The 23,375-nt window shown below is 38.9% G+C and overlaps 1 pseudogene across 1 annotated transcript; it reads left to right on the top strand.

Annotated features, from left to right (window-relative positions):
- The first annotated feature begins 13,339 nt into the window (after window positions 1–13,339).
- On the top strand, window positions 13,340–17,430 carry LOC145424460 (E3 SUMO-protein ligase ZBED1-like; annotated as a pseudogene). Its single transcript, XR_013905541.1, has 3 exons — window positions 13,340–13,663; window positions 15,685–16,449; window positions 16,733–17,430. The product of XR_013905541.1 is annotated as an E3 SUMO-protein ligase ZBED1-like (transcript).
- The last annotated feature ends 5,945 nt before the right edge of the window (window positions 17,431–23,375 follow it).

The following is a 23,375-nucleotide window of genomic DNA, read 5'->3' as shown; positions in this document are numbered from 1 at the left end:
TTTCAATCAAATCTCAGTAGTTGTGTTAAAATGCAGTATTATTGCCAAATCATAGTATTTGTACCCAATCATAATATTTTTGCCAAATCGTGGTATTTGTGCCCAATTAATAATTCTGTTATGTTATAGTATTACTACTAAGTCGTAGAATATCTGTTATGTTATAGTGTATCTGCGGAATATAGTATGTGTGCCAAATCGTAGTATTTACACCAAATCACAGTATTTTTGCTAAAACATATTGTGGTATTTGTGCAAGAACATTGAACTGTTATGTTATAGTATTACTACTAAGTCATAGTATTTCTGCGTTGTTATAGTATTTGTGCTAAAACGTAGTATCTCTGCCAAGTCATAGAATTAATGCAATTTCATAGTTTTTTTTTAGGAAATCTGTTATGTTATAGTATTACTACTAAGTCATAGTATTTCTGCGTTGTTATAGTATTTGTGCTAAAACGTAGTATCTCTGCCAAGTCATAGAATTACTGCAATTTAATAGTTTTTTTTAGGAAATCTGTTATGTTATAGTATTACTACTCAGTCATAGTATTTCTGCCAAATCATAGTATTTGTGTGAATTTGTATACTGTAATATCACTGTATTATGTAGTGGCTAAGTAGGGGCTGTTTACTAAGTGCATCAGTGTAAATAGGTCATCTCTTGTGTTGGAGTGCCCTCTTGTGGCGCCTTTTGGGTAGTGCCTTAGTAAACGGGAACCCTGTAAAAAGTGGCATCAGACTGATTTGTAGTGGAGGAATTTGTTACCAGTTTTCTTAATCTTTAATCTGTATGCATGTTGTAATGCATACCCTGTTCTTAATCATAGAAACCACACCATATCACCTCTCCACATCCTCCTACTGTATGCCATACCTCCCTGTACCATCCATCTGACCGCAATAAACTCCACCTGTGGTAATCTAATCCCTGGATGTCAGCCTCTCCTTCTGACCGAGGATAGTTATAGTATTTGAGCCAAATCATAGTATTTGTGCTAAAACATAGTATTTCTTCCAAATCATAGTATTTGTGCCAAAGTATAGTATTTCTTCAAAATCATAGTATAACTGCACAATAAAGGTTCTTGAGCCACATCAGTGTTTGTGCCAAATCTTAGTATTTCTTCTAAATCCTAGTAATTCTGCTCAATGATAGAATTTCTGCTATGCTTTAGTACTTTTTTCCTAGATTGTAGTACTTCTGCTAAGTCAAAGTATTTCATGTAAATCATAGTATTTCTACCAAGTCCCAATGTTTCTGCTAAATCATAAATAATGTTTTAGTACAAATTGTATGATTTGGTGGAACTTTCTGTGTTCCAGCACAAATGCTATGATTTGGCAGGAAAAAAATATTATTTAGTATAAATACTAAGTTTTAGCAGAAATGCTATGTTTAAACTTTAAAAAATTCTGCTATTTCTGCTGATGTGTGTTATGACTTTTGACCATTGAAATGAATGGAACACATTATCAATGTGGTCACTGATTTTGCATGATGGGCTGAGCTGTGTTTTACCTCAGTGAGATAAGCATCCGTTCTCAGACTGGGAGGCCTGGGTTCAAATCCAGCTTATGGCAACATTTCTTTCACTTAACAGTTAAACTTTTTTTAAACTCTTTTCAACACAAATTTCATTTTTTTCACCCCTTTTCAGCAAAATTTTCTGTTTTTTTAACCCCTTTTCAGCACAAATCCAAACCTTTTCAGCTCTTTTTCAGAAAAAAACTCTTTTCAGCAGAATTCTGCTCATTCACCTCTTTTCAGCAGAAATTCTGCTGATTGAACTCTTTTCAGCAGAATTTTCACCCCCTTTTTTTTGCCCAAATTCTGCTAGCACAATTGTCAATCTCTCCACCTTTTCTTTGTGAGAAAGTGTTTGGCTCAGTGAGCTAAATAGCTGCACTTTGACCAGGAGGGCCAGGTTCAAATCCTGCTCAGGGCATCTTTTTTTTTTTTTTTTTTTGTTTCAACTTTTTCAGCTTTTTTCAGCAGATATCTTCAGCCGTTAAGGCATCCACACTGCATTTTCGCAGGAAATGCAAATTGTGTGGATGCTTTAAGCATCCACACTATTGAGTTCCTGTTTCTCTTTATTGGGTGGATGCCGTAGGCATCCACACTATTGAGATCCTGTTTCTCTTTATTCTTTATCCTTTATTATTCTAGTTGCTCCGTTTCTTTGCCGCTTAACTACTCCCTCAGTTTTCAGCCGATTTTTACCATTCAAACTCTAAACTGTTCTGCTATTTCTGCTTTCGACTGCTATATCTTTTGGTACTTATTACTATTATACTTTTTAAAATATTACACTTTTTTCCTTTAATTTGTCCCATTGAAATGAATGGGAAACTTCTACAATTCTGCTAAAACTTGCTTGTCTTTGAAACTTAACTACTTCCTCATACTTTCACCTAGAAACTCCATTCAAACTTTAAAACGTTCTCAGATGATTGGGCTATTCCTGTGTGATTCAGCTTTTTCATATCTGTTACCGTTTTCATGTAATGACTCTTTAAGTTTTCAGTTACAACTTTGTGATTTTTCAGAAAATACATGTGTTGCTATGGTTGCTATGCAATTAACTCCCACTGCACACTCGTCCGTTCTGAATTTTCTCTTCATGTCTGAACAACTCCTTGCTACTCGCTCAATTTCCACTCAACTTCCACAAATTATACATCAAAACGTAGGTATTTTTGCTGGCTTTAAGACAGTGTCACTATAATTATTGTGAGAGTTACGTTTTTTTCACAATTTGCCTCGAAGTGACACATGGTCTAAAAACTCCCCATTCAAAGTCTATGGGGAGGTTGTGAAACTCAGAGCTGAAATACTGAAACTGAAGGCATTTTCAAATCGTCATATCTCCTTAACGAAGCAAAGTTAAGACATGAGGCTTGTCCCTGTATATCTTCAGACACTCCTGACACTCACAATTCAAGAATTATTTTCTCACCTATTACCGTTCTGAGATGAGTTAGACTTGTTTGAGGGGTGGAAATCTGTCCTCCTCTCATTTTTCAAATTCCGAAAATGAAGCCGTTTCTTCTCTCGTCATATCTCCGCGACGGAGATACAAAGAGCTATGTAAATCGCAGTCAAAGTACACCAAAGTCCGCTGATTCACCCAGTGCAAGAATTATGCTTCTATCCCACCTAGTTTTTGAGTTACACGACGTTTTGTAACTCCAAAAAACGGCGTTTTTCGCGTCTCACCGCGATCTAATTCTGACTCCTCATCACCCTTTTTTTCAAAGCGCCCGCCCCCTTAGAGGTGGCGCGATTGGTAATGACACCGCTCTTCAGACCAGAGGTCGTGGGTTCGATTCCACCTTGGCCCACATGTTTTTTTTTTAACTACAAATTTATACACTATCACAGACCGGTAATTCATATTGATAATTTATTACAATTCTGCAAAGTTTAATGATTTTAGCAGCTTTTCTAATATGGACCTCAGATTCTGGTTAACAGTCTATGGCAGAAATACATACAAGTACACAGCCTGATGAAGCAGACAGAAGCAGTACCTCTGATTGGTTCCGCAGTTTCACCTCTTATCAGCACAAATCTCACCCTCTTCTGCTGTTTTCACCTCTTTTCTGCTAATTTGAGCTTCTGTTCCACAGTGCACTCAGCCTCTTCTGCTGTTTTCATTAGAATTTTAAGCTTTTCCACCTTTTTTCAGTTACGTGAGAACCAGTTTGGCTCAGTGAGTAGCTGAAAAATATCAGCCTCTACTACTGTTTTAGCAGGATTTCAGAGTTCAGCTTTTTCACTTGTTTTAAGCACAAATTTCAGTTTCTTTACCTCATTTCACAACAAAGTTCTTCCTCTTCACCTCTTTTCTGCTAATTTGAGCTGCTGCTCCACAGTGCACATTTTCCCTCTCATCATATCTTTGCTTGTGACCAGAACTCATTTGGCTCAGAGGGTAGGGCATCTGTCGTGAGACCCGGTGGCAGAGGTTCGAATCCTACCTGTGACAGCTGCTACACATGTTCACTGCTTGCATGCGCTCTGCTTTCTTGACACTCTCCAGTGTGTCATTACACATACAGCCATCTTCAGCAAGCACTTCTGCTTCTACACTTCTTTTCAACTCGGCTTTTTGCTTCTTTACCTCTTTTCAGCAGAAATTATTCCTCTTCACCTCTTTTCTGCTAATTAGAGCTCCTGCTCCACAGTGCACTTAGCCTCTTCTGCTGTTTTCATTAGAATTTTAAGCTTTTCCACCTTTTTTCAGTTACGTGAGAACCAGTTTGGCTCAGTGAGTAGCTGAAAAATATCAGCCTCTACTACTGTTTTAGCAGGATTTCAGAGTTCAGCTTTTTCACTTGTTTTAAGCACAAATTTCAGTTTCTTTACCTCATTTCACAACAAAGTTCTTCCTCTTCACCTCTTTTCTGCTAATTTGAGCTTCTGCTCCACAGTGCACATTTTCTCTCTCATCATATATTTGCTTGAGACCAGAACTCATTTGGCTCAGAGGGTAGGGCAGCTGCCGTGAGACCCGGGGGCAGAGTTTCGAATCCTACCTGTGACAGTTGCTACACATGTTCCCTGCTTGCATGCGCTCTGCTTTCTTGACACTCTCCAGTGTGTCATTACACATACAGCCATCTTCAGCAAGCACTTCTACACCTCTTTTCAACTCATCTTTTTGCTTCTTTACCTCTTTTCAGCAGAACTTCTTCTGATTCACCTCTTTTCTGCTAAATGTTTAGCCTTTTCACCTCTTATTAGCACAATACTAAGCAGCTTCTGCTAATTTCACCAGAATTGTCAGTCTCTCCACCTCTTCTTTGTAAGAATCAGTTTGGTCCAGTAAGGTGAGACGCCGCCTATAGATCAGAAAGGCCAGGTTCGAATCTCGCTCAGGGCAATGTTTTTTGTTTTTTCAACTTTTTCTGCTTTTTTCAGCAGAAATCTTCAGCGTAAGGCATCCACACAGCATTTTCGCAGGAAATGCAATTTTTTCTAGTTCTTTATTATTATTCTTCAAGTTGCTTCCGTACACTTTTCGCCGTAGAACTACTTCCACAATTTTCAGCCGATTTTCACCGTTCAAATTTTAAACTATTCTGCTATTTTTGCTCTTTCCGGCTATGACTTTTGCTATTTTTTGCTATTATACTTTTTAAAATATTAAGCTTTTTTCCTTTAATTTGTCCCATTGAAATGAATGGGAAACTTCAGCAATTCTGCTAAAATTTGCTTGTTTTTGAAACTTAACTACTTCCTCATACTTTCACCTAGAACAACCATTCAAATTTTAAAATGTTCACAAATTATTGGGCTATTCAGGTATGATTCAGCTTTTTCAAATCTTTTACTGTTTTACTTTTATGCCTCTTAAAGTTTTGAGTTGCAAAATTGTGATTTTTCACAAAATACATGTGTTGTTATGGTTGCTATGCTCTTGGCTTCCAGTGTGCCACTGAAGGTTTTGCAATTTTCACTTCATGTCCGAACAACTTCCTGCTACTTGCTCAATTTTCACTCAACTTCCACAAATTATACATCAAAACGTAGGTATTTTTGCTGGCTTTCAGAAAATGTCACCATCATTGTTGTGGGATTTATAGAATTTTGGCAAATCTCCTCAGACTAACACAAGGTCAGAAAACTCTCCATATAAAGTCAATGGAGAGTTTGTTCAAAATCACCGCTGCATTTCTGTAATGAGAGGCATATTCGAATCGTCATATCTCCTTAACGAAGCAAAGTTAAGACATGAGGCTTGTCCCGGTATATCTTCAGACACTCGTGACGCTCACAATTCAAGAATTATTTTCTCACCTATTACCGTTCTGAAATGAGTTGGACTTGTTTGAGGGTAGGAAATTTGTCCTTCGCTCAGATTTCTTCAGATTTCAAACTGTGGAAATGAACCACTTTTTTCTCTCGTCATAACTTTTTGTTGGATTTCCACAGAGACCTGAAAATTTCCATGATTGTTCACCAAAGCCTGCTGTCTCTTACGGTGAAAGAATGATATCGATACTCCAAATAGATTTAGAGTTAGAAAGCGTTGTTTGAGGGCAAGTCAAGGCAGTTTTTGCTTCGCTCTACTCAGTTATGGTGCATTAGAAGTCAAATATCTTTAATAATTCATATTTTAATGATAAATTGTAAACACTGGAAGATTCCCCCATCTCTTCTGAACAAAACGGTGTAAGAATGACCGCTCTAGCCCCTACGGTTAGGAAATTATTTTCATTTGTTTGAGGTGAGTCCTCACTATGAGAAATAGGCTGCAATAATCCTGTGCCTCTCTGTGCTGCGTGTGTAAAAAGAGGCACATGTTTTGGCGGGAAAAAGTACACAGGCTCTCTGATTGGTGGATTCAAATTCAGCAGCTCCCAGGCTGACCTAGAAACTTACTTCTCTCTCCCTGTGCATTTTTTTGCTGATTTTTTCATTTAACAAGTATATTTGAGGGACCCTCAGCATGTTCAGCATTTTTTCAGCTGTCCATTTTGCTTTTCCAATTTTTCTGTTTAACTTATTACTATTGTGCTAAATAATACTATTTCTGCTATTTTATAAGATTTGTGCCTAATATAGTATTTCTGCTAAATTACAATATTTCTGCTTTTTATACTATTTGTGCTAAAACATAGTATTTCTACTAAATGTAGTATTTATGCTTAATCATACTATTTCTGCTTTTTATGGAATTTGTGCCTAATATAGTATTTCTGCTTTTTATAGGATTTTTGCTCAAACATAGTATTTCTACTAAATGTAGTGTTTATGCTTAATCATCCTATTTCTGCTTTTTATAGGATTTGTGCTTAATATAGTATTTCTGCTAAATTATAGTATTTCTGCTTTTTATAGTATTTGTGCTAAAACATAGTATTTCTACTAAATGTAGTATTTATGCTTAATCATAGTATTTCTATATATTTCTGCCAGGTCCCCAGGCAGCCAATCCTCTGTGAGGACTGAGAAATTCAAATTTTCAAATCAGGGCCTGCACGGCTTCCCAGCCAATCATATATGTGTCCTGAGGCATTCAAATTTGCATATTGGGGCCTTCATGGCTTCTAAGCCAGCCAATCATATCTGAGGGCTGAGGAATTCAAATCCACAAATCAGGGCCTGCACAGCTTCCCAGCCAGCCAATCATGTATGTGGGCTCCAGGTATTCAAATTTGCATATTGGGGAATTCGTGGCTTCTAAGTCAACAAGTCATCCATGTCGTATATCTCTAAAAATTCATATTTTAATGATAAATTGTCAACACTTGAAGATTCCCCCATCTCTTCTGAACAAAACGGTGTAAGAATGACCGCTCTAGCCCCTATGGTTAGGAAATTATGGTCATTTGTTTGAGGGGAATCCTCACTATGTGAAATAAACTGAAAGAAGCAGGTCTATGTCTCTGTGCTGCGTGTGTAAAAAGAGGCACCTGTTTTGGCGGGAAAACGTAAACAGCCTCTCTGATTGGTGGATTCAAATTCAGCAGCTCCCAGGCTGACCTAGAAACTTAGTCCTCTCTCCCTGTGTGTGTGTGTGTGTGTGTGTGTGTGTGTGTGTGTGTTTAGTGGGAGAGAGAGGACCCTGCCCTTATTTGACAGCATGTCATTGTAGGATTTAAATTGAACATAGTTAGACTGGTTGACTGGATTAGAGCCTGTGTTTGTGTGTCCCTCTGTGCATTTGTGTTTCAATAAGTTATTACTATTCTGCTAAATCATAGTATTTCTGGTACTTTTCGGTACTTGTGCTAAATACAGTATTTCTGCTAAATCATACTATTTCTGCTTTTCATAGGATTTGTGCTTAATATAGTATTTCTGCTAAATTATAGTTTTTCTTCTTTTTATAATATTTGTGCTAAAACATAGTATTTCTACTAAATGTAGTATTTATGCTTAATAATAGTATTTCTATATATTTCTGCCAGGTCCCCAGGCAGCCAATCCTCTGTGAGGACTGAGACATTCAAATTTTCAAATCAGGGCCTGCACAGTTTCCCAGCCAATCAAATAAGTGTCCTGAGGCATTCAAATTTGCATATTGGGGCCTTCGTGGCTTCTAAGCCAGCCAATCATATCTGAGGGCTGAGGAATTCAAATCCACAAATCAGGGCCTGCACGGCTTCCCAGCCAGCCAATCACATATGTGGTCTCAGGCATTCAAATTTGCATATTGGGGAATTCGTGGCTTCTAAGTCAACAAGTCATCCATGTCATATATCTCTAAAAATTCATATTTTAATATTAAATTGTCAACACTTGAAGATTCCCCCATCTCTTCTGAACAAAACGGTGTAAGAATGACCGCTCTAGCCCCTACGGTTAGGAAATTACGGTCATTTGTTTGAGGGGAGTCGTCACTATGAGAAATAGACTGCAAAAATCCTGTGTCTCTCTGTGCTGCTGCGTGTGTAAACAGATGCACCTGTTTTGGTGGGGAAAAGTGCACAGCCTCTCTGATTGGTGGATTCAAATTCACCAGCTCCCAGGCTGACCTAGAAACTTACTTCTCTCTCCCTGTGTGTGTGTGTGTGTGTGTGTGTGTGTGTGTGTGTGTGTGTGTGTGTGTGTGTGTGTGTGTGACAGAGAGAGAGAGAAAGCCTTTTAATGGGATGATCCCATTGTAAGATTCAAATTCAATATATTTAGACTGGTTGACTGAATTGGATCTTGTGTGTGTGTCTCTCTGTGCATGTGTGTTTCCTCATGTGTACATATTTGTAATTGTGTGGCAGTCATAAATTTTTTTGCTGATTTTTGTCATTTAACAAGTATATTTGAGGGAACCTCAGCATGTTCAGCATTTTTTCAGCTGTCCATTTTGATTTTCCAATTTTTCTTTTTAACTTATTACTATTGTGCTAAATCACACTATTTCTGCTATTTTATAAGATTTGTGCTTAATATACTATTTCTGCTTTTATAGGATTTGTGCTTAATATAGTATTTCTGCTTTTCATAGGATTTGTGCTAAAACAAAGTATTTCTACTAAATGTAGTATTTATGCTTAATCATACCATTTCTGCTTTTTATAGGATTTGTGCTTAATATAGTATTTCTGCTAAATTATAGTATTTCTGCCAAATTATAATATTTGTGCTAAAACATAGTCTTAATTTAAAATTACAATATTCATAGTTCATCACAGTGTCTCTGGTAAATCACAATATTTCTGCTCTGTTGTACTATTTTTCTAAATCATAGTGTTTCTGTAATGTTTAAGTATTTTTGGCTAAATATATTCTTTCTGTTATCTTATACTATTTCTCCTAAATTCTTGTATTTTTGAGAAGTTATCATGTTTCTGGTAAGTTACAATATTTCTGCTAAATTCTGCTATGCTATTGTATTTCTGCCAAGTATTATGTTTCCTCTAAGATATTGCAGTTCTGCTAAGTTATTCCATTTTAGCAAACTTCTTTTGCTTCTGCAAAGTTTTTACAATTTCTGCAACTTTTCAGCTTTTTCAGCTACTTTTTGCATACAGCTTCAGCTTTAAGCATCCACACTGCATTTTCGCAGGAAATGCAAATTTTTCTAGTTCTTAATAGAATCTGTGCTGCCTTTGTCGGAAAAAACATCCTGTGGTTCCGACATAGTAGTGTGGGGAATAAAAATGAGTGTCACCAAAGCCCCTCTGCATATGGGTGCATTCGCCGTTAGTGTCGGGCTACGTTAAAGTCGCCGTGCGCCAGCGATTACCAATCGAAGGAGTTTCCTTCATTCTTGGTAATGATCTAGCTGGTGGGCATGTTTTTCCCCCGCCAGAAGTTGTTGATGTTCCTGCCCTTGCTGCTGACTCGGGCTCCACTGCTTCAGAGGTGTTTCCTGCGTGCGCAATTACTCGTGCTCAGGCTCGTAAAATGGGTGAGATTGTGGATTTGTCGGGGTCGTTTATGGCTACGCTTGATGAAGACGACTCTTTCGTGTCACCCATTGATTCTGTAAAAAATCTCCACATGTGACGTCCCTGAAATGATTCCTGAGGACATTAATCAGAGCTTGAATATGACCAGAGCACAGCAGGGTGATCCTTCACTGGTGCCTTGTTTTTCCTCTGTTGTGGACAGAGAGGGATCTAAAGCTCCAGTGAAATATTTCATTTGTTCTAATTTGCTATGACCTCAGAGTAGGGCTGTGCGATGTGACCAAAATCACATATCCCAATATAAGCATCTATAGCCCCGATAACGATAGAAATCACAAAAATGTAACATTTTCTGTAAATTCTGTGAATCTCGGGCAGCTCGACTCAGCTGGGCATCGTGTACCTGGAGTTGAGTGTTTTAACCGATGCATGAAACGATACATAAGTTGTAACGGCCGCCGTTTTCTTCGTGAGTATTTATTCAACGGCGTGCTGCGGGGAAAGGCCTGTTCTAACGTTTGAGTCTAAGGTTTATTTTTAGCACCTGCCGGCTCTTTTTTGCTTCTCATCTATGGGCTCAAATTGTGGTCATAAATATTTTGTTAATTATTTGTGGGGCAGTCGTGGTTCAAGAATTGGGAGTTCGCCTTGTAATCGGAAGGTTGCCGCTTCGAGTTTCACATGTACTTTTTGGCTAAGTCCACACACAAATCTTTTTTACACATACAAATCTTTTTTACAAGTACAACATATTTATGACCACAATTTGAGCCCATACTCATCCGTAAACACTCTTTCACGTCATTCAGTTTATTTTGAAAAGTCTCAACAGGATCTTGAGCTTTATTGTGAAAGGGAAATAAACAAGCGTACACGATGGTTTTACCGTCCTTGTTGCTAACGACAACACATAAAAACAGTCGCTACACCCTGCTGTGACATCACACTCCAGAGCTGACGTCGGTGTCACGTGATACATTTTCAGCTTTGATCTGGTCCTACCAGCTCATAAATAGGGGCGGAGGCAAGGCAAGTTTATTTGTATCGCACAATTCGACACCGATGGTTTGCTTTGCAGAGACATTAGAAACAAAAGTTATTACAGACACTAGCAACGGGATCAGAGAACAGCACAGAAAAAAACTCAAATGGATTCCTTTAAAGGAGACTGTCCACAGGAAACCAGGCCCATAGAAATATCTGAAGAGGAGATGCAGACACTTCTCTTCAAATCCGTCTTTATGACCCGTACACAGGCAGAGAGACGAGAAATGGATGAAAAAAACTTTATCGTTCAGTTTGTTGTAAAGCTTTCAAACACCATTACAACAAAAACTAAATTAGTCATAAAACCCATCGACATGTTTTCACTCATCAAAACAGTCACAGAAAAAACTGCAGGAAAATTACCTGCAGAACTGCCAACATCTATAAACAGGGTGGTTAAGTCTGTTTTCCATGGACTGCAGAAGATGTACAACTCCAAGGACTTGCTACAATTTTTCATTGTATTTCGTCAGTCAACATTTGAAGAAAATGTCTCAAGAATTTTAATATCAGAGATCAATAAGGTAAAGGAGAAAAGGATAAAGGGTTCTGTTGTTTGGGAAAATCAAACCAGTCCTGCTGAAACGTCTGAAGAACAGATCCCCAGTCCAGGGCAAAGGACACAAGAAACTAAAGAAAGAAACTTTATAATTCAGTTTCTTGTTAGGCTGAACAACATGGTCGCCTTAAAGACAGGCACAGCAACAAAGCAGGTCAACATTTTTGCCATTTTAGAAAATGTCATTGAAATGGCTGTGGGTAAACTACCCACACAACTTCCAAAATCTTTAGACAAACTTGTTAGAGCCGTTTATAAGAGTCTAAAGAAGACATATAAGTCTAAACTGATGGTACAGACTGCCATGGAATTCAGGCAGTTAAACTTTGAAGATAATGTAGCAAGAATGTTGATATCTGAAGTGAACAGGATGAAGGAGAAGAGGATTAAGGTTTTTGTTGTTAAGGAGAATAATAACAACAATTCATCTGAACAATCCTCTTCAAACACCACTAGGAACTGTTGTTCTTTTGGGAAATTTTTGAAAACATTGTTTCCCTACAAAATCATAGTCGAAATCAGGCTATGATTTCGACTATGATATATACAATTCACAAGATTTCAACAATTTTAAAATCCTACAGTGTTGGTTCTGTCTCGCATCAGCCCCATCCAAACAGGTCGCGGCAGATGGCTGACCCTCTCTGAGCCTGGTTCTGCTGGAGGTTTCTTCCTGTTGAAAGGGAGTTTTTCCTCCCCACTGTTGCCAAGTGCTTGCTCGTGGGGGATTGTTTGGGTTGGAGCTTTAATTTTGTAAGGTTTTTACCTTACAATTTAAAACACCTCGATTCAGAACCTCTCACTGTTGTTGAAATTGTTTGGCCCTTTCTGTGAGGGCACTGCATGTTCTCAATCTCATTGGGAAATGCTACATTTTGCACATGAATGCAGATTTATTCTAAATTGCAAAATGCATTTGCTAAAAATAAACAAACTAAACTAATGCATGGCTATGGTGTATTTTTATGAATCTCGTACTCAGGTAATAAATACTTTTGTCTTATTACTGAGCAATAATAAAGTAAAAAAAAAAACCCTCATGTCTTTTAATGAACCGCTTGTGTTTTAGTTTAGTTATAGTTATAGGTAGTGGCCGAAAGAGTTTTGGTCCCTCTTACTCCAATGTAAGCTTGTGGAAAAAGCCCAAGAAGTGTGTTCAAGCCTGTCTATTGAGCAGAGTTTAGATTATGAAACTCTTAAGAAAACTGTGCTGCAGGCGTATGAACTTGTCCCTGAAGCATATCGGCAGAAATTTAGGAATCTTAATAAAACTGCTAACCAGACTTTTGTTGAGTTTGCGCGAGAAAAGAATGTGTTGTTTGAGAAATGGTGTTGTTCATGTAAAGTTAAAGCCGTGGAAGAGTTAAACTCTTATTTTGCTGGAGGAGTTTAAAAAGTGTTTGCCGGAACGCATCGTGACTTATTGTGGACAGAGAGGGATCTAAAGCTCCAGTGAAATATTTCATTTGTTTTAATTTGCTAGAACCTCAGAGTAGGGATGTGCGATGTGACCAAAATCACATATCCTAGTGTTGGGATTTCTGGCTCTTTTTAGAGATCCGGCTCTTTCGGTTTGGCTCACTAAAAAGTGCCGGCTCTTTCGGCTCCGAACCGGCTCTTCAGGTTGTTTTGTTGCTTTAATTCATTTATTATTAACAATAATATAAAATTATGCACAAAAGGAATTACTAACGTAAAAAAAAAGTGGTTTTATTTATATATGTTTATTATAGCTGTCGAAATTAACGCGTTAATTGTGATAATTAAATTTTGGAATTAATTACGTTAGAATGTTTAACTATTTAGCGCAACAGCAGATAAGTCGCTCCCATAATTCCACTTGATTTGTTTACCGCGCCACTGAAAATGGAGAAGCAGGAAGCGGATGGCCTTCTGGATGGGGAATTTAAATACAAGAAGAACATAGATGGGACAATAAACAAACGCGTTGTAATTTGCACTCACTGTAGTAAAGAGTTTCAATTTCACCGTTCAAATTCGACCTTAAAATACCACCTTAATGCCAAACACGCGTTTGTCGGGGCAGCAGCTTCACCCGGCCTGCGTCAGACCACTCTTAGTGAACGCAGGTCACTCGGTAAGTCTTCTTTGGACAAACTGACCGACAATATAGCCAAATGGATAGCAAAGGACTGCAGACCGCTAAGCATTGTGGAGGACAGGGGCGGAGCGTGGGGGTGGCTTACGGGGCTTAAGCCCGGGTTGTTTTGTCAGAAGCCCGGGGTATTTTGGAGTGTAATTTTTTCATAGTTAGATGCCTGGCTGACAACTGTATAAAACAAAAAGTACACACAATATTCGAAGCACATAGTGCACACTGTGGGAATTTACGACTGTGCGTGAATCCCCCCCTGATATTGGTATGATCCAAGCTCAGGCACTAAGCGACTGAGCGAGGGGGCAGGGGGAGCTGCTGCCCGTGAGTGCGCTGTTGGAGAGACGGAGCCAGCCATACTAAGGAGAGCTTAAGTTTGAGCAGGTACCAAAGAAAATCATTCGTACCGTACAAATAATGTAAATATGACGGTGCATCACGAAAGATTGATATGAAACTGATCACTTGACCAATATTATTTTACTTGCTCTTCAAGTGAATCAACAAATGGCGAAATGAAAAGCCGAACAAATGCTATTTTTTAGAGAGTCTTAGCTTACGTGTGTTTATTTCATATTTTCAGTTCTTACCCTCCCCGACTAAATCGGTTTCAGTTATGTACTGAAATATAAGAATGGACATTAGAGGTTTCTTTCAAAGAAAAAACTCAGGTAAATGTTATTTTATATATTATGCTTTGTATGTTGTTCAGTATATTTCTATGCAAAACAAGAGGGGTTTCAGTACACAGCAGGATATTCACATTTGTAACCAGATATTTACATACACTTTAGGGAGAAAACATAAAACATTTTTACTGTACAACATCAATTTAGAGTAAACTTTTGTTTTAGATAAATATTGAAATATATTTTGAATTAGTTAAATGTCAGAATAAAGAGAGACAGAGCTGTCTATTTTTTTATCACTTTCATTAAATTTAGGAGTACATGTACACTAAGTTTATTGTTAATTAATACGAAAACTCCAGACGATTCCATTCTGAGCTGAAGAAGCTTCTGATAGGTTAGTAGAGTCCATGTGAGTAAATTGGTGGCACAGCTGTGGATGCATATAAGGCAAAACACAGAGCCTGTTTCTTTGACATGGGAAAATCAAGAGATGTCAACCAAAACACCAGGAAAAGAATCGTGGAGCTCCATAAGTGTGGCTCAATTTGAATACAATTTGGTGCCATTTGCAATTAAAAAACACAGACAGTTTCTCTCTTTACTCTTAAAGTTAACAAATATGTTTTTATATTTATCAATCTAAAAAAATAAACATTTAGTCTGATTTGATGTTACAATTAAAAAAGTGTTTGTGTTTTGATCTGAAGAGTTTGTAAATATCTGGTTTCAACTGTATATTTGATGATTGTCAGCACAAAGAGGGAGAGAGAGGAACAGAGAGGGAGAGAGAGAATGAGGACAGAACAGAGATGAACAAGAGCAGGTGAGACACACATGTTAGTCAAATGGTTGCTTACTAAAAGTATCACTGTATCATAGGTACTCATGTATCTCGTACCTAGTGTTTCTTTTTAGGTTTGCTATTTTTCAAATTCTATATTTATTAAGTTCTGCAGGCTTGTTTGCACAACAAGGCTAAATAATTATATAAACTTTTCTCAATCTAAATATTGTACTTTGGTAGAATTAAAAAAATAAGTGTAGTGCAGGTCTATGATGATTTTTAGTGCTACTATCATCTAGTTCTGATTGTGGTTATGTCTTGGTTAAGTCCTCAGTAATCCTGCTTTTGAACTGTTGTAGTCCTGTTTTAATTCTGGATCAGTTCTGGGTCTGGTTGAATTGGGGTTTAGTCCCTGTGTCTTGATACAGCCCCGACTTCGTTCTGTCTTGCTGCTCAATTAAAAAACTAGTTTAAGGTGTCCTGCATGTGTGATATATATATTTCCCTATATGAAGTCATTCTTTTTTGAACAAAACTCAAAACAGAGCCTATTAATCTTTCAGTCATTTCTACACCCCCCCCCCCCCCCCCTCAAAAAAAAAAAAAAATCCCACATGCATACTACCCTTTAGGGCTAAGCCCCGGGTGTTTCAAATGTCTGGCTCCTCCTCTGGTGGAGGACAAGGGCTTTGCGGATGTTTTAAAGGTTGCATCTCAGGACGCGTCCTACAAGCCCCCAGCGAGAAGCACAATAACAATTCGAATCCACGAACTGTATGAAACGGAGAAAAAGAAAAAAGAAGAGGCTTTAGTTCACACAGAATGCGTGGCTCTGACAGGAGACCACTGGACATCATTGAGTAATGACAATTACCTGGGAGTTACTGCGCATTTAATCACTGAAGCCTGGGGTCTGACATCCTTTGCGCTGACTATAATGAAAACGGAAGAGCGGCACTTTGCGGAGGCTTGTGCAGAGCAGTTCCAGACTGTTGCTCGCAGGTGGAGAATTGAGGAGAAGGTGACAACAGTAGGCACGGACAGTGCGCGCAATATGATCGCCGCGGCTCGCATCATGCCATTCAATCACATGCCGTGTACCGCGCACATTCTACAGAGATGCATCACAGTGAGTCTCGCAGACAGTGGCTTTGTCACTGCGCTGGCCAAATGCCGCAAAATTGTTGGCCATTTTAAGCACAGCCCAGCAAACACAGCAGAGCTGAACGCAGAGCAGGTGTCACTGGGGCGCAAGCAGGAGCCGTTGGCCCAGGACGTGCCTACGCGCTGGAACTCCACGCTGGAGATGGTGAAGCGCTTGATCCGCAACCAAACTGCAGTAACCGCGACTCTGGATAAACAAAAGCATAAACTTGTCCTCCTGACGCCTCCAGAGTGGGACAAACTCCAGAGACTGGAGCCCTGGAGCCCTAGAGCCCTGCAGGTGAGCCTGTCATTGTGACCATAATTGTAGGTTTAGATTAAATGTATCAAACATACATCTTAAATCAGTTTTGTTATTATGAAAATGTCTTATTTAAAAAATAAATGAAATCAAATATTTTATTAATATTACCTAGTATTAAAAAGCTTTTTTTAATTTGCTGTCTTATCTCTCTCTCTCTCTCTGTGTGTGTGTGTGTGTGTGTGTGTGTGTGTGTGTGTGTGTGTGTGTGTGTGTGTGTGTGTGTGTGTGTGTGTGTGTGTGTGTGTGTATTCCACTGCAGATATGTGACTGAACTGCTGGGAGGAGAGGCCTACGTCTCCTGCTCTGTAGTTCTACCAGCCTTCTGCCACCTGCGCCGTGTCATGGAAGTAACTGATGAGGACCCTGCATATGTGGTGAGGTTTAAAGAGAAGTTTAAGGAAGACCTTGCTTCCCGCCAGGAACATACCAACTATGCATGGCTCCAGATCGCAACTGCACTGGACCCACGTTTTAAAGACCTACGCAGTGTGCCCAAGACTGACAGAGAAGCAGTGTGGACCACACTGGCAGGCATGCTGCATGAAGACTCTCCTAGAAGATCACACACTGCAGAAGAAGGTCCAGCCAAGAAGAGGCTGAGCCTGCTGCAGATGGACTCTGACTCTGAGTCAGAGGAGGAGGTACAGCAGGACAGAGCCATACAGCGCTACAGAGCAGAGCCCTGCACTGCCTTAGAGGACTGTCCCTTACAGTGGTGGGCAGCTCATGCAGGAGCCCACAGCCAGCTGGCCCGCCTTGCTCGCAGATACCTGGCCACTCCTGCCTCCACATTTTGCCTGTTGAATTAGGCCTATGTTCTGTGAACTTGAAGATGTATATGGATAAAACAATGTGCTAGATTTAAACGGGTGGAAAACATTCAGTAAAAATCCCTCACAATTATTTGAAGCCCTGTTCTGCTTGTACTGCTTGTACTCACAATTAATAATAAATAAAACAAACAAGTGTGTTAAAAACCACTATCTGTCCCGATTTTTACACATATATACACACATATACACATATATTTCGAGTTGCGATTAATAAATTTTTAGGCTGTGATTAATTCGCTTCCAGCACAACACCCAGCCTACGTCAGACCACGCTGAGTGAACGCAGGCCACTCAGCGTGGTCTTAGCATTAAATAACACTAACAAGTGTGTAAAAATCCGCTATCTGTCCGTATGTTTGCACACATTTTGGTCATATTTCGAGTTGTGATTAATCATGATTAATTAATTTTTAGGCTGTGATTAATCTGATTAAAAATTTTAATCATTTGACAGCCCTAATTATATTATATTATATTATATTATATTATATTATATTATATTATATTATATTATATTATATTATATTATATTATATTATATTATATTATATTATAGTGCAAACAGTGCAGGCTTCAGCTCTGGGGAACAAGCTGTTCCTCAGTTTGGGTGGATTCCGTCACTCACAGCGTTGTTAGCCCTCTTGTGCGCGCAGACTGCAACCCCCCCACTGTGCTTTGCCCTGATATCTGCAGTGTGAGGTTGGATCGCTCATTCTCATCCTCACACTGATGCCACTTATTTCGGTCTTTGTTTGACATAAAAGGGCATATTTGTCACTTTATTGCAACTATATTTGCACTCTTGAGCTCCTTCATTCACTGACTGATCATAAAGTTATTACTTGCGTTATGTATTCATCCGTTTGAACATAATTAATGAAGCCACATGTAATCACTAAAATTTGTATTTTGGGTACAATAAGAGAGTTTCAGATGGAATGCTGTTTTGTTTTGTTTAAATTTCACCAACTTGCTGATGCCCACGGTTGTGAGTGCGGCTTCTTGCTGTACATGGGTGGATGGTTGTAAATCACATCACAGATGCCAAAAACCTCTCAAACCAAGCCCCCTTGCCGGTGATGCTGTGCACAACCTCGTGACGGAGTCAAGCATATTCAAAACACCCCCTCACCTCCCGTGTCAAACTCAAATGTCAGCCTATTTCATGTGTCACTTTTGGAGCAGTTGCCATCCCGACGAGCCATGGAGAAGTTCGTGTTTGTGTTATTTTACTTATTTGGTGTTCTGGTGTGTTTGGGCACCGGTCAGCACCATCGTGTTGAGCACGTGTTGGACCGTGGACACACCGGATTCAGTGGGAGAATAACGGTCAGGTGTACAGTTTACTGAGCACTGGGACTCAGTATCGTTTACCAGCACAGACACAGAGACGTGCTCAGCTTCTATTGAGAGCAAACAACCAAGTGAACCCTCCGGCTGCGTCCAGTAGACGAGACACACCGTCTGGGCCGGGAGCTTTCCGAGCATTCAGACTCTTAAACTGCTTCAAGAAATGGTTCTTTGGGGCACCTTTAATGGTTTTTCAAAGAACCTTTTTAAAAATGGTTCTTTAAAGAACCATTTTTAAAAAGGTCCTTCAAATGGTTCTTTAAAAGAACCATTTTAAAGAACCTTTTTTGAGTGGTTCTTTAAAAAAAACATTTTAAATCTTTCAAAATAAAATGCATCATAAATTGAATTTGAGTAGGGTAAAATAAATACGAGCACAGCATAGACATATATTAATGGTTTATTGTCATTTTGTAGTTACCAAAAGACAAAAAGGCATTTTAACCCTCAGCACAACATCACTACTAATACATGTCACATATTAGTGTTTTAAAAAGTAATAATTAAATATATTGGCTATACTATAAATAAATATATATATAAATACTATATCTACAGATAACACAACAAATAATACATGTATTGTTTAATTAATAAAACATCAGAAAGTGATAAAACACATTAGAAATAGCAATAGCTTCATAACAGACCAATAAATCAACACATTTTCATCAGCAGATATTTGCATGTTCAGTAAAAACATTTCAACAACAAGTTTATGATTAAAATGATCAATGAACTTCAGCCTTACGCTATGTAATGTACTTTTCATGTTGTACTCATGGTCCTTTGTTAGTCCAGTTTAGGACAATGTCTCTGACGTATGTTTCATATCAAATATATGTCATATCAAAACAAGCCCACACCTGCAGTTGTTTCAGTTTTTCACTGGTGTTTCCTGTCAGCTGGTCAACCTCACTCAGGCGGACATCCATATCAGCCAACCAAATGACAAGTTCCTCCCTTTGTGCTTCAAATCCCTCCCACTCTGAGACAAGGAGCTGAAAGAGAGAGAAAAGAGTCAATTATAAAGAAGAGAGAAAAGTGAAACCCTCCTCAGAAGGTCTGACTCGCATACCTGCAGTTGACCTGTGATGGACTCCAGTTTGGCGTTCACGTCATCCCTCGTCGATGCCAACAGCCGAGTCTGCAGGGTGCCCTGGAAGAGCTGAGTTAATGTTCGACTCCTCCTGGTCAGGCTCTCCAGCTGGATGGCCCGAGGTCTCCCCTCTCGCCGCTGCCTCTGAATGCACAAACACAAATTGCATCTGAAGCAGGAGGTGCAGATTTTTTTTGCTATTCTTTTCTAAATCCAGGCTTGATCACGTGGAGGTATTTGGAAAATTGTTTTGGCCAGTGGACGACTGTTGTCTTGCAGAAAGTCAAACCAAACATATGCGATACACAATCAATTCACAAGAACACATTGTAAAAAATAAGTCCAGTTCTTGCCTGATTTCAAGTGAAAGCTGCATCAAAACAGGGTAAAATGAGTGTTTGCAGCAAATGTGAGCACAAAGCCTCACTTTGTACAAGCCTGCTATTACAGTTCTCCTCTATGCAGACGACTTTCCTGTTTTCAAGGCACAACTTGGATCTGCTGTACGAATCTTATGGATACACACTAAATGAAATAATAGTGTGCATGACTCCAGATTCTGATCCCTCATCCTAATATGGTCCCAACATAGCAACAGCAATAATGCAAATGTTGAGGCTTCAAAATACAAAGTCCATAAACCAATGGCTGACATGGGTTTTATCATAAGGGTGATAAATATACAGATTTCAGACTGTCTTAGAGATTTGATGTTCATTTACCTGCAGATGCACTATACGTACCTGCTCCATGGTTTTTCACAACATTTTGCATATCACTATTTAATACAGGAAGTACGTGAACTAAAACATGTCATCGTTCTTTGTGAGAGGACCATATTAATGAAACAAACCTCAATGACATCATAGGGATCCCTAAAGATGCTCCTGCTGCTTCTCTTCCTCCTCATCCAAAGCTTCCTTCTCCTTGTCCTCAACTTCCATCCAATTGTAATTCAATCTAATTGTGTTTCTGCCCCTCCTCTTCCTCATTTTGTTGGAGCTGTGAACACAGTTAATGTGAATCTGGATTAATTTGTGCAAACAAGAAAAATCTACAGCTTTTTGGTCAGAGGTGCTCTTGTGATTTAAGCCGGGTAGAGTAGATTTATGTGTTGATGCTACCTGCTTCAGCTCTGGCTGGATTACAAACTTTAACCATGTGCTGAACTTTGGCCCAGCGTTGATACCTCTTGTTAGTATAACGACCTCTTCTTAGCTTGTATGTATGATGTATGATGGTGGATAAATTAAATATACAAAAAAATTTAACTATATTACAAAAGAACATCTATCTTGGAAACATCAAATGACCGGAGCATAACTTGTCAACTAGTCCGAAACTAAGTTATGCAGGAACAGTCAAAGACACACCTTCTCATGTTTGAAACCATTGTTTGAAAGGTTCTTTGTGGCACCAAAACAGGTTCTTCTATGGCATCAGTCTAAAGAACCACTTTCTATTCATTTCTATATAATTCGATTAGACAATGAAGAGTTATCTAATCTAATTATTCATTCAAAACTCTTATGCATAGCTGTATTTTATACAGCTCATACAGAATTCAAAGTACAGGTTCATGTGAGTATTTAATGTACGGCTCAGATCTACAGAATTTCAGTTTCTAGAGCAGACACAGAGCTCACAACAGGCTTCAGGCACCATTTTAGTGACTTTAACAATATATTAAATTTTAATTTCGGTCTAGCTGACATTAGGTTATGTACGCAGCACGCAATTGAACCACATATTTTAGAAGCCAAAGGTTCAAATTAGCTGGGAGCACCTTCACTTAATTATAACAGTGGTTTTGTTAGGAAAACAGTTTCTGTATACCGGATACTAAATTGCGGGGGTTAGGGTCTTTAGGCTTTGGCCCCCACCCCTGCCACCAGTATATTTTTAAGCAAATATTTCTAACTTTTATTTGAATATTCAGTTTCCTACCATCTTCTCTTAAAGGGTAATTGCCAGGTAACCCGCCCTCTCCCTTCGCACACACATGCACACAAAGAAAACACACAGTATAATTCACAGCCTCATTATAGTGAATAAATATTTATGCCCTTTACACCATCAAACTTAGATTGCTAAGGATGAAGAACCTTTTGTTCTTTAAAGAACCATTTGTAATAGCTGAAGGACCATCCACAAAATAAAAAGGTTCTTTGACGTATGATGGTTCTTTAAAGAACCATGAAGCCATCTGAAGAACCATTTAAGAACCATAATTTTTCTGAGCGTGTACCTGGAGTTGAGTGTTTTAACCGATGCATGAAACGATACATAAGTTGTAACGGCCGCCGTTTTCTTCGTGAGTATTTATTCAACGGCGTGCTGCGGGGAAAGGCCTGTTCTAACGTTTGAGTCTAAGGTTTATTTTTAGCACCTGCCGGCTCTTTTTTGCTTCTCATCTATGGGCTCAAATTGTGGTCATAAATATTTTGTTAATTATTTGTGGGGCGGTCGTGGTTCAAGAGTTGGGAGTTCGCCTTGTAATCGGAAGGTTGCCGCTTCGAGTTTCACATGTACTTTTTTGGCTAAGTCCACACACAAATCTTTTTTACAAGTACGAAATATTTATGACCACAATTTGAGCCCATACTCATCCGTAAACACTCTTTCACGTCATTCAGTTTATTTTGAAAAGTCTCAACAGGATCTTGAGCTTTATTGTGAAAGGGAAATAAACAAGCGTACACGATGGTTTTACCGTCCTTGTTGCTAACGACAACACATAAAAACAGTCGCTACACCCTGCTGTGACATCACACTCCAGAGCTGACGTCGGTGTCACGTGATACATTTTCAGCTTTGATCTGGTCCTACCAGCTCATAAATAGGGGCGGAGGCAAGACAAGTTTATTTGTATCGCACAATTCGACACCGATGGTTTGCTTTGCAGAGACATTAGAAACAAAAGTTATTACAGACACTAGCAACGGGATCAGAGAACAGCACAGAAAAAAACTCAAATGGATTCCTTTAAAGGAGACAGTCCACAGGAAACCAGGCCCATAGAAATATCTGAAGAGGAGATGCAGACACTTCTCTTCCAACCCGTCTTTATGACCCGTACACGGGCAGAGAGACGAGAAATGGATGAAAAAAACTTTATCGTTCAGTTTGTTGTAAAGCTTTCAAACACCATTACAACAAAAACTAAATTAGTCATAAAACCCATCGACATGTTTTCACTCATCAAAACAGTCACAGAAAAAACTGCAGGAAAATTACCTGCAGAACTGCCAACATCTATAAACAGGGTGGTTAAGTCTGTTTTCCGTGGACTGCACAAGATGTACGACTCCAAGGACTTGCTACGATTTTTCATTGTATTTCGTCAGTCAACATTTGAAGAAAATGTCTCAAGAATTTTAATATCAGAGATCAATAAGGTAAAGGAGAAAAGGATAAAGGGTTCTGTTGTTTGGGAAAATCAGACCAGTCCTGCTGAAACGTCTGAAGAACAGATCCCCAGTCCAGGGCAAAGGACACAAGAAACTAAAGAAAGAAACTTTATAATTCAGTTTCTTGTTAGGCTGAACAACATGGTCGCCTTAAAGACAGGCACAGCAACAAAGCAGGTCAACATTTTTGCCATTTTACAAAACGTCATT

Source organism: Astatotilapia calliptera, chromosome 23 (genome assembly GCF_964374335.1).
Source record: "Astatotilapia calliptera chromosome 23, fAstCal68.1, whole genome shotgun sequence".
NCBI classification, from domain to species: Eukaryota; Metazoa; Chordata; class Actinopteri; order Cichliformes; family Cichlidae; genus Astatotilapia; species Astatotilapia calliptera.
This window is presented reverse-complemented; position numbering and strand designations above follow the sequence as displayed.